We start from the raw sequence: 12,493 nt of genomic DNA, 5'->3' as shown, positions 1-12,493 counted from the left end.
GAAGGGGGTGGGGAATGGGAGGGGTGTATGGTGGGGGGGGGCAATAATATGCTTCTGCCCTGCCTCTGTCCCTCACTCATAAGCCCCTTCCCCTCCTCCCCCCCAGCCCTGCTGGTGCCCCTCACTCCCAGTCCACCGCCCTGCCAGCGCTATACATACATATATGCACACATGTTGGGGCCTATGCACAGAGTACATGACCCCCAACAGCCAATCATCTTGCCCACTGCTCCCAGTCCCAAGCAGTCAGCCCGGGAAAGGCGGAGGCAAAGCAAAAACCCAGACATTTGCTCACATTTAAAAAACCCGCCTGGACACAAGTACGGGAGGGCAAAAAAGAGGACATGTATGGGAAAACCCAGAGGTATGGTAGCCCTACTCTTCTGGCAATGTGCTAGGTTTGGCATGGGAGCACGCAGAGTTTACAGTAAAGCACTGTTTGTTTGTTTTTTAAACATCTTCAAGCAGCTTCAAGGATTGTTCCTGAAATCTAGATATCACTGAATCCAAAACTACCTTTGATCTGACTTCTGTTCTAGCCCAAACCTAATCTAGAACTGAACCTCCATATTCTAAGTACAACTAGCTATTTACAGCACCTGCCTTTTTCTTCAGGGTATGTTTAATGATTTAGGCCCAGATGCACAAAGGTGCTTAACTTCTTTTAGATGCTAACCTATACTGATTTCTCTGGGAGTTAGATGAATAGAAAGTCTTTTGTGGATCAGGGCCTTAATAACTTATTTGTTGCAAAAATTCTGAATAAAATTGTAGAATTAAGCAAGATCCAAATCCACATGAAAACTTTAAATTGCACAGTTAATTGAATTTTCACAGAAAAAAATAAAGGACAGAGACACACGTGTCAGTATAAGCACATTTTTCAAAGAAGAACCTCTTGCTTTCTGACCTCATTACCCTCACATACAAGGTAATTCTACCAAATACCTATAAAAGGTGATTTTAGGAACAAAAAATCATAAGCTGTCTGGACACTAAAAACTAAGGACTGAGCACTGATATGCATCTTATAACACACTATAAACTACCATTCCTGAAACTCTTTCTGCATGCTGCAGGTGATAATGACCCTCCTTTCTTTTGGTAGGGCTTGATCTCCCAGTAATCAAGCTTCTTTTCTTCTGCTAATTGCTTGTCTGCTACCCCTGGGAATTTCTGCTGCCTCCAATTTCACAGCTCTACCAGTGTTTCTCAACAATCAGTATGGTTGCTTTCCTGTCAGACCTGAAGAATGCCTTGCATTTGAAAACATCCCCAACTTTATCTAGACTATGCAGTTGGTCCAGCAAAAGATATCGTCCCAAAAATCCATACTTCTTACATAATTCCTGGACCTTCACAGCTATACCATCACTCTAACACTACCACAATCAATTTACATGATTAATGTATTCATTAGTTTGGATTGATTGTACTAATGAAATTGAATTCATTAATAAGAAAGGAGACTGTCAAGTTCTAATATCTTCCCACACTTTGTCCCTTAAAACAAACAGAAACATTAAACCATCAACCTGACCCATCACCTTAGAAAAATGTGTTCTATTAGTCTCTGAGCTGAACAAATCCTCCTAGTAGAAGAACATCATCTTCAGAGTCCAGAGACTAATATGTTTGATTTACTTACTGCATTGCATGGTGTAGAAATTTAAGCACCTATAACATTTGTCAGTTCTGTTGTAAATAACCCTGCTTTTATAGCCCTGACAACTTTTTTTCAGTTAAAACACAGCCTAGAATTTATGTTCTGTTACTACTTCCTGGACAGCTCTGGCAGCTGAGCTATTTGCTTGACCAGAAGATTTAGGTGATTCAGGAAGAAAGAAGACAGTTCATTTCTCCACCCCAAATTAAAGCCATTCTTGCATTTTGGTTTCAGTTTTTTTTAAGCCTTTTAAAGTCATTGCCAAGTTGAGACACTGAATCTTGATTCTATACAGACAAAAATATGCATGTGCGCACACACTCACACATACACATGCACACACACACACACTCATCACAACAGATGTCTGACAGCCTATAGACCACATGCAGCCCCAAGGGGTTAACCTGGGACCCCACAGACTCCTGGTCCGGGCACCACACCCCACACTTCTCCAGCTGCAGCCACTGCTGCTGCTCCTGTTGCTGCTGGAGGCTCTGGGCTCCCCATACATCTCCCACAGCAGTTTGCAAAGCATACAACAGGGAACTACCCAGTAAAACACAGCATACACAACTTAGTCTAACTTAAAATGTAAACCAGAAAGACAAGGATTTTACTAATCCTGAGAGCAGAGTGTCTTCTTACAGCCAGGCATTCAGAAAGGCTTTGTTTACATGTTCTGCTTTATAATGTTAATGTAGCTCTCTGCATCCTTTGGTGCAACTTCTCTTAACTAAATCTCCGGCATGTGTGATCACTGATGAAAGCTTGGTCAGGTCTTTACCAGCACTTTCTACCTCTCAGTCTGGTCCTACAAGTCTTAGCTCTGGGCTCAGAGCTGCAGCAGGGCTTGGAACTGCACACAGATCTGCTTGCTTCTCTCCACTGCTCCGGGACCACTGTGCAAGCCACAGAGACTGCAGCCAAAACCCTGGCATTCTGGAGGAGAGAGGGGACAGAGGGAGTGATTAACTCTGTTCCACGCCTGTTTTCAGGCAAGCCAGGGAGGTACAGCAGCTGCAGTCCCCAGGGTTTGCCAGTGGAGGAAGGGGAAGGGACAGAGGGAGAAATTTGCCACAGGGGCCATGGCAGGCCAGCATCTGGCCATACCTTGCCACTGCTCTGGCTAGAGAGCAGAGAGGAGGGGCCAGTTCTGTGGAGCAGAGAGCCCTGCCCAGCCCAAAGAGCATGCTGGAATGCTGGGGGAGTCTGATTTATCTTAAACCAGCAAGGGGTCTGGAACAGACATTGCATAAACCGGTTTGACCCAAATCAGTTAAGTCTGATGCTACATTCAGCTAGGTTTACCTCAAACCAGTTTCAGCCATTCTCAAACTGGTTTATGTCCACTGAACATCTGTTCTGTTACAGATTTAAACCAGTTTCTGATCACTTAAACCGGTTTATGTGTAATGTCTGTCCTTAGCCATAAGGTCACTGAGGCTGTCAAGAGTCAATGCCATTATGCTCTTAGGATCTTGGTCTTCTTCAGTAGATTCTTACTATATTTTCTTGCATATCACACCTTTCCCTTCAAAATCATCGCTCCAGAATCACGGGGTATATCTTAAGCCAGGAAACTGATTTTTCTTTACTGGCATAGAAGCAGGGAAGAAAAGAAGCCAAACAATGCAAAAGTGGGGCAGCAAGCAGGAGGGTTGGAGCCCAGTACAAATCCTCTCATGCTGCTCATGAGACAATAGCTTTTGAGTGAAGACCTGCTGAGCTGGCCAAGAGTGAGTGAGAAATGTCATGCAGTCTGTACTATCTTCATGAGGCCTGTGGTGTAGAAGCAACACTTTATTCTTCACAGAAACTTAGGGCTCCTATAGACATACAGCGAGGCTGCTCCTAATCAATTAATTATTCCTAATTAATCAAGTTTGCTGGAGCATGTAAATTAACGGGCTCCAGCAGCCTTCAGTGTCATGTGTATCAGTGTCCCTGTGTTGAAAAATGGCACTGGGGCACTTTAAACTAAAGCTCGTTCAATGAGCTTTAGTTCTAAGTACCCTACCACCATTTTTCAGCACAGGGATGCTGATATAGGTGACGCTTGGGCACTTTTAATTAACATGGATCACATAATTAAAGTGTCTCTCCCTCCCCCCGCCTCCTGGACCATATCTATAAATGCCTTTATATCAACTCTTGAGTGCCTGGGAGCTGCAGAGCTCCCAGCCACATACCACATGGGCCACATCCTGCCCCCAGGGCTGCATACTGAGTTGTGCTGCATGTGCACAGCATCATGTGCACTTGCACCCCTGCTGTTGTACCATCCCTGCACACTATAGACCTTGCGATGTGAGTTCCTGCCATCATGCCATGTAGCAGGTGCCCCAGTGTACTGTGTTGGAGCTGCACATTGTGCTTCCTGGGGTCTATTGATCCACCCAGCCACAGACTCTTTTGGCTGTACCCCCAACCAGGACAAGGGCAAATAGAAGAAGCTGCAGAAGGGAAGGGGAGTCCATAGATTCCAGCACTGCCAGCTACCAGAGAGGTAGGGGCCAGTGCCAGGACTGGGAGCCCACATGCTAATCCATTGTAAGCTCCATGCAGCCTATGGGCTGCTACTTGAATGGCTCTGAGCTAGGAGACAGAAAGTACTGTTATTTGCTTAAAGATTTTTCTTGCATCCGTTTTGTATACCACACTTACCTGAAGACAATTAAAATACCTATTTTGTTGCTAGGAGAAATATAGAGTTTCTAATATTTAAAGGGATGCATGAAGAAGATCTTGAAAGGGACTTGGAGTGCTACCAAAGTTTTGTTGCGATGTTGATATTCCAAGAGATTTTATTCCTGTATGTTCTAATGTGGAGTCTTGTATATTGAGAGCCTGCACCTTTAGCATCTAAAGAATTATTAAAATTGTTTCATAAAAGCTGTGTGACCTTTCCACCCCAGTGCATTTAAGGACCTTATGTATTACTAGTAAGGTTTATTTTACATCATTATTTAGAGATAATTCTGTAGTACTGTTATTTATCATAATAACTTCAGAAACCACAGTATGTTAAATAGTGCATTGAATAAGAGATTCTTTATACCAGAGAATGTGATGGAGCAAGGAAACAAGAACATGTGTTTAGATACTATAATCATAAGAGATAATAATAATAATAAAGCTTGCTGCTAATACATGCTGCCTGAAAGCAACAAATATGAGTGGAATATGTGAAGTAATAAAGTGATATTTATACTGATTAAAAAAATGTTTTGTTCTTGCTGTTAACATAGAAAGCAAACAATGTACACAACATATAAAATAGCAATGCTTTCAGAAAAGACTTTCTGGATTACAGAAAATGAAAGTATCGAAAGAATCTACCTACAGTATTAACATCTGGAAAGGGTTGAATCAAAGGTTGTTGAGAGTGCTCAGCAACCTCTGTTATTATTTAGTTATCTCTCTTTCTGCTTGGTTTCTAAGAGCTGTGAAGTAATGTTCAGTTTTTCAAAAATAGTTACTATCCTGCCACATTTTTTTCCTGCTCAGTCTAATGTTTCCTTTCTTATTAAAGTGCCTTTTAACTCCAGAAGCTGTGTGTGACTCCATCATGTTTCATTATACTGCTATGATAATTCTAGGACATGACTTAGTTCCATGTAATGTCTTTAAGGTAGCTGGATTATAAAAGGTTCTATAGTAAAACCAGTTTTGTTGCATCCCTGACTGAAATTGTAGTTACAATAATTTAGAAATTGTGCACTTTTATTACTGAGCAAAGCAGTCCTAGAAATTCTAAAATCACTCTTCCAAACATGGGAAGCACAGGCTCTTTGTGATTCTAGGCCTTTTAAATGCAGTCATTACACTTTCCTGTCTTAAATCCTCTCTCTCTCAATGCCTCCCCCCACCCCCATAAAAGCCCTTGTCTTGATTGGCAAACCCATTTCTTTTATTGAATTTATGATGTTATCACTGGTAAATCTTTGAAGAATGGAAGAGAAAATGAATGTTGCTTGGATTTTATGTTTCTGAAAGTTAGATTCTCTCTTTTAGATTAGAAAGCTGTCTTTGGTAGTTTTGTTTGCTTGTTTATTTTATTGTTAAACTTTAAGATTACTCAGTTGTTTTACAGAGGTTAGTTGTGGACAGTGCTGTAATCACCAGGGAAGCATTTTCTAGGCTCACTGCTGCAGGTTGGCCAATGAGTAAAACAAACCAAATATAGATCAAATCATCTTTATTCACTTTCATTGAGTCAGTCCAACTGATAAAGGGGAGGATTGCCAAGGTATACACAAATCCAAAGCTTTACAGAAAACATATATCTTTATTAATTGAAAAAAACCAAATTCTTACTAATGCAGGCATCAATGTTGTAAGACATTGAAATATAGTTGACAAATTTAATTTTGTTTGTTAATGGACAGAAGTGTGTTCTATTTCATTTGTGTCTGGATGAAGTGTGTTCAGCCTACCTCATTGCTCAAGAACACATAGAAGTTCCAAAAAGGAGGAAATAATGAGATCAATGTATTTGTATCCATTTCAGTAGATTTTTATGCATCCCTTTTCTTTCCTTGAAATCTAATATAGAGTACTTCCTGTCCATTATTCCTGATTATCTGTTTCAATCCATGCTACAATTAGCACAGCTGTTTTGAATATCCCAAAGAAGAAAAAAGGCTTTATTCATCTTTGATTTTTGTCTGTGTTGTTGTTGCTTGCACACAGTGACTTAAAATAACTGTTGGGCATCAAAAATTTTAGGTACCTACCTTGTGACTTACAGGGCCTGAATTCTGAAATGTGCCTGTCACCTATCTTTAATAATTGAGCCCCTTTAATGCACCCTAAATGGTGCATCTAGAAGCTGAGCCACTTAAAATTATAGTTGGTGGATTTAAGCCATTTTATCTACGGCTGCTTGCCACGTGTAAAAAAAAACAAAACAAAAAAACCCACGCTTTAGCAAAAGAAGCAGCACATTAATTTGACTCAGCTCTGCAGTGTCCGTATAGATCAGGCGCTTTTATCTAAAGCTGGTTCAATCAGCTATTAGAGAAGAGTGCCAGAAAAGCTTCAATAAAGCACTCGATTTATACAGATGCTGCAGAGTCAGGTTGAACTAATGTGCTGCTGCTTCTGGGCATGTGCTGCCCTGGTACAGAAGCATGCCATATTTCAAGTAAAGCATTGTTATTTATTTTTCACGTCTGTAAGCAGCCTGTATTCCTGTTGATGGTAACTGATAAAAAATTCTGTAGTCCTTCTGGTTCAGTGAACAATGATGTGAAAACACAGTTACCTATATATGACAGTATTAGTAATGCTGTGGTAGTATGTAGTGGCCCAGTTCATAGATTAAGGTAGACATAATTGATTTACTCACCAAGGCGCCCCTGGGGGTTACAAGAAATAATGGCCATAAGCTAGCAGAGAGCAGATTTAGACTAGACATTAGGAAGAACTTCTTCACAGTTAGAGTGGCCAAGGTCTGGAATGGGCTCCCAAGGGAGGTGGTGCTCTCCCCTACCCTGGGGGTCTTCAAGAGGAGGTTAGATAGGCATCTAGCTGGGGTCATCTAAACCCAGAACTCTTTCCTGCCTATGCAGGGGGTCAGACTCGATGATCTATTGAGGTCCCTTCCTACCCTAACATCTGTGAATCTATGAATAATAATACAACAAAAAGTTAGTAGGGCTGTGTGAAGTTTCAGGTGCTGATTCGATTGAGAGGAGATTCGGCCCAATTTGGCAGCTGAATCTCCACATCTGAATTGAATCAGAAGACTAATAAAATGGTCTGAATCAATTTGAAGCTCTCTGAATCGATTCAGAAAAGATTCAGAGATTTGGGCAGTCTCTGCCACAGGGAGCTGGACCCGGACTCCATGCCAGTAAGTATGGGGTGGGACTAGAAAAGGGGCGAGGGGACCATAGGGGGGACCCCTGCCAGACTCCATCCCCTGCCTGCTCCCTCAGCCCCCCTGAGCACTCCCCAACCTCTGCCTGCTCTCCCAGCTCCACCCCACCATGGCTGTCCTGCCCAGCCCCAGCATTGGCTCTTTAAAAAAAGAAAAAAAGCCCTGCACTCACTGGATGCTGCAGTGGCCTTCGGAGCTTCTTGGGGCTCATGACAGAGCCCCCCATGCAATGGGGGGCAGTAGGGATCGGCCCCCTACCTGGCAGCAGCTGGCGGGTTGGGGCTTTTTTTTTTTTAAGAGCCAGGACACTGGGGCTGGGAGAGTGGGTGAGGGATGGGGGCACGTGACTGAACCCCCCCTACAGTGTGGAATAGTGGGGGGCAGCGGGGATTGTCCTCCCCCCCCCCCCCCCCCAGCTTGGCACTAGCCGGGATATGCCGGGTTTTTTTTTTAGAGAGCCAGGCCATTGACGTGGCTAGGAGAGCAAACGGGGGGGGGGGCCTGTTTGATTTTGAGATTCAGCCAATTCGGCAGCGGGCAAATCTCCAAATCAGATTCGACTGAATTGATTCGGGACAGCGATTCAAATCACCAAATCGAATCAGTGTCCTCCAAATCAGCTGAATCCGAAGTGAATACTAGCCACTTTTCACAGGCCTAAAAGTTAGTCCATAAACCAAAGAATTTACAAAGCATGTGTGAATGGGCCTTTATATGTAGTGCATATCTCCCAGAAAATTTAGATGCTTACAAATAAAATACCAAATTGCATATTTGTGTATAAATAACAAATGATGAAAAATTACTATAGAAACAGCTTGTGAAGTCATTTTATTATACTAGGAAAAAAGAAAGTAAACATTCTAGTTCATTGTAGTTTAGTATCTATTTTGTGTGTCAGTTAATCCAGCCTACCATAGGTGTTTTTATATGTCCCCATTTACTGTAGTATCTGAGTATCTATTTCATTTTTTGTACCCTCACAAAACCCTATTGGTTGAAAAGTAATATTTCCTTCTGTTAAAAGGTGGAGACTGAAGCACAGAGGGACTTGGGCTCAGATCCTCAAAAGTATTTGGAATCAATTGATTTAAGGAGTTAGGTGCTTTGAGGATCCTTTGGGGATATACGTTTAAACATGTCCAAGGCCACACAGAGATAATGGTTCCCACATAGAGGGTTCACTTGAAGTCTCCCTTGTCCCAGGCTAACATGCTAATCCCATTTATTCTCTTTAAATAGCCATATACTTGTCTCTGCCTATTACTATGATTTATTTGGAAAGGACTGACGTATTTTCATTTATTCATACCTACTAACTACAGTATTTGCTCTTAATATAGAAAACATAGTCTTTAGTCTAAAGGTAACAATTCATTTCACATTTACATTACACTCTGTTTTCCATTTACTGATCTATTGTTTTGTTGTGCCTCTGAAGTCAGTATTAAAACTTGCATTAAGTTCAATGGGATCAGAAAGTCTCCCTGTATCACAAAGCCTCTATTTGTTCTTTTCAGCTTATTGAATTTTTTTCTCAACATTTCTGTCTGTAGCAAGTACTTTTGGAGAGCCCTTGATTTCTAATTGAAACATCCTTTATGAGTCACAACTTATATTTATACAGGATAGCTTTGGAGAAAAGCATGAAGCTTGACCAATGGTTCTCAAAGGCTTCAGAGTTGCTTATGGATTTCTAGAGAATCTCATTAGTTCCCTTTCCTGTCTGCCCCTTGCCTTGAACATTTCCTGAAAGAAGACTGCCCTTCCCCACCATAGGTTATCCTATTAATTATAAAATGCTGCCAAACATTTAGGCTTATTTCTCCTTTCTTAGTTTTAGACCATTACTTAGTGCACTTACAATAAATCTATCCTTTCTTTTTATAAATTCCTCACCAATATTTATGGAGAATTAGTATTTTGTCCTAATAGTATTTTTGCTATAGTGTGAACTAACTCAGGCCTCCTAACTATTTTTGTAGAATATATTTTCTAACCTTTTATTGTTTTTATTGCTGTTCATGCTATTTCAAGCTTAACAGCTCTTTTCTTTGCAATATATATCCCCAAACTGCACATAATATCCTATATTTGAGATCAAATATTCTGGAGAAAAAAATAATTATCTCCCTGATGCTGGAGAAAATAATAACTCTTTTTAGATATCTCCAGCATACTGTAGCATTTGCCTTTTTTGGCAATATTGAATTGAATATTCTGTTCAGCAAGTTCTCTTCTCCTCTGAGATTATTTACAATAGTGGTAGTCTCTAACCAGCATTTACCTTATTTTATATTAATCATTTATATTTTTCTCTCCAAATTAACATCTTCTAGGTATATCCAGATTAAACTGCATTCCTGAAATATTTTAGTGACTTTCCTATTTTATTAAAATCCAAGCTAAGATGTTATTCATATCTTTTAATTCATGCTATTACCAAATGTTTAAAGTAGTTTCAGTGGTCACTCATTAAGTTTTGGAGGATATTACATTTTACTAAATCTCAATCTAAACTTTGTTCTATGTTTCTTTTCCCATTTAAGAGAGCCTTGGTCCAATGATATACATCTTTCAGTAACTGTTCAGAACAGAGACTGTCCCCCCTGCATGGATGTACAGGGCGTAGAACTTAGATATCAATAATTTTTTTTACCTATGTATTTCTTCTTGATCATACCACCAACTGTGGCCTCTGGCATCTAAGTAGGTATTCCTTCCCTTCTGCAAAACAGTATATAGTTTCCTCTTCTATAAATGGATCAGAATGGTCCCCATTCAGGAATGCTTACAAACTTTGGAAGGGCCCTGAAACATGTGATTAAGTGGCATTGAAATCAGTATGGCATGCATTTATTTCCTCTTCATGAGTATAGGTGATTTAAATGGTGCTCTTCTGAATTAATGTTATAAATATCAATTTGCTGTGATCCATATTGTCGCAATGCACTTCCTAACCAGATAATGCAGCATTGCAATATCTCCTTATCTATTGATATTCATATTCATCTCTTTCCTGCTTCACCCCTTTCCCCTTAAGTACCCAGAAAATGCTTTTTGTGCCAGGGGGTAGTCCTTAGGTAAGGGTAACTTGTTATCACTCTATTGACTACAATAAAGCTTTGAGAATATATACCAGCTGAGGTTTTCGTCCCCTTTTCTCACATGGATCCTCACCTCCAATACCTTTTATCGCTAAAAATATATGCTGTAAATGATAAGAGTGCAGATATCAGCAAAGAAAGAACTGCCAGTCAAGATGGAGTATATGTTAGTAACCTGTAGTATATAGAGCCAGGACTTTTATAGAAAAAAAAATCAATGAGTTGTCTTGAGTAGCAATAATAATCTGCCTATTTTATAGGCTCAGTGTTTAAATTAGAAATACTGCTCTCACTCCCCCTTGACACTTGACACTGAATCAGTGTTGCCTTCTGGCTGTGTACTCTCTGTTCAGCTGTAGTGTGAATTTGGGCTGGATTTAGATGCATGGAGGTGTTGCCACCTGTTTCAAATTATTTAATTTGCTCTCTTTAGTAGCTCTTAATCTTAGTCAGAGAGCCCTTGAAGCTGTTCAAGAATAACACTTGTGTTTCATTCTGACAATCAGTGACATATTTCAACTGTTAGTGCAATAGAGATGGAGAAAGATTTTAACCTCTTGTGGAGGTATTGGAAGAATATTAACGTAATCATAAGAACATTTAACTTCTGTGATTATAATTTCCTTACTGGACATGAATCATCAAAGGAAGAACAGATAAGAACAAATGTTCAATTCTCAGTCCTTTTCATGTCTAACAAAATGTATATTGGGATGTTACAAGGAATGATTAAACAACCAAGGGAAATCAATTATCTCTGATTTTGAATCAGGCATGCACAAAAAAAGTATGGCATGAAGCACATTCCTGCTGAATATGACATGAGATTATGCTTTAGATGTCTAAATTGTAAACCTTATGACCATTTTATGCACAGGGCAAAGATGCCACTTTCCATATTCCTTCATATATAGAATGGGATTCTATTTGGTGTAATGCAGTTTGATGGCTGTGATCTTGTAGAGCGATAATGATCTCAAAGGAGAAACGGAGTACAGGCGGCTTCTGTGTTACTTGAAGATGGTCTGCTTGTTTTCCAGATTGAAAAGAAATAGTTCCAGAATGTGTGTTGTTACAATACTGTAGTGTTTTGATAATTTCCACTTCTTCATTTTACTTTTATGCTGCATTTCTTTTTCCTCTCCCTTCCTGTTTTTGTCTTTTTAGAGTTTTAAGATTAGGGACCTTTCATAGCACCTAAGACTTTGTGTGAATAACTCTTTAGTTATTCTCATGTTTTCAGTGGAGTAAGCTAAAATTTGCTATGAGTAAGGATGGCAGCTTTTGGTTGAGAAAGCAGTGATTTATGTTACTACTTAATTTAACGCGACTTACATTACCCCATGGCAGTAAATCATATGTGACTTAAATTGGTTTTGAAACATTTATATGGCCAAGATAGAGATGTAAATTGAAGAAATGATATATCATCTTCAATGCAGTGATAAAGCTGCAGCAGAGGTGGACACTGGTGTGGGGGCTATCATTATTTGTGGGTTAACTTTATTTGCATCCTCATTGTGGTCTATAGGGCTAGGGACAGACATTTAAAGAGCTGGAGCCTGAATTGATTCAACCTTTGCAGGTTAGTCTAACCTTCCTAAGTTAAACCAGCTTGTAACAGGACAACCATTCTAACTGGACTGAGGAACTGTGAGCACATGCCTGGAGTTGCTCAGGCCAGGACTGGGGGGAGGGGGCAGGGGGCACTAGAGCATGCCCTCAGCTGCAGGGAAACTGTGCCAAGGAGAGGTTTAACCCCACCCCATCCCACCGGCAGAGACCCAAGCTGGGTCTGCCAGGTACTCCATCCTTGCTGCTGCAGCAGTGGGG

This window comes from Alligator sinensis, unplaced genomic scaffold (assembly GCF_000455745.1).
Source record: "Alligator sinensis unplaced genomic scaffold, ASM45574v1 scaffold1167_1, whole genome shotgun sequence".
Taxonomy (NCBI): Eukaryota; Metazoa; Chordata; order Crocodylia; family Alligatoridae; genus Alligator; species Alligator sinensis.
This window is presented reverse-complemented; position numbering follows the sequence as displayed.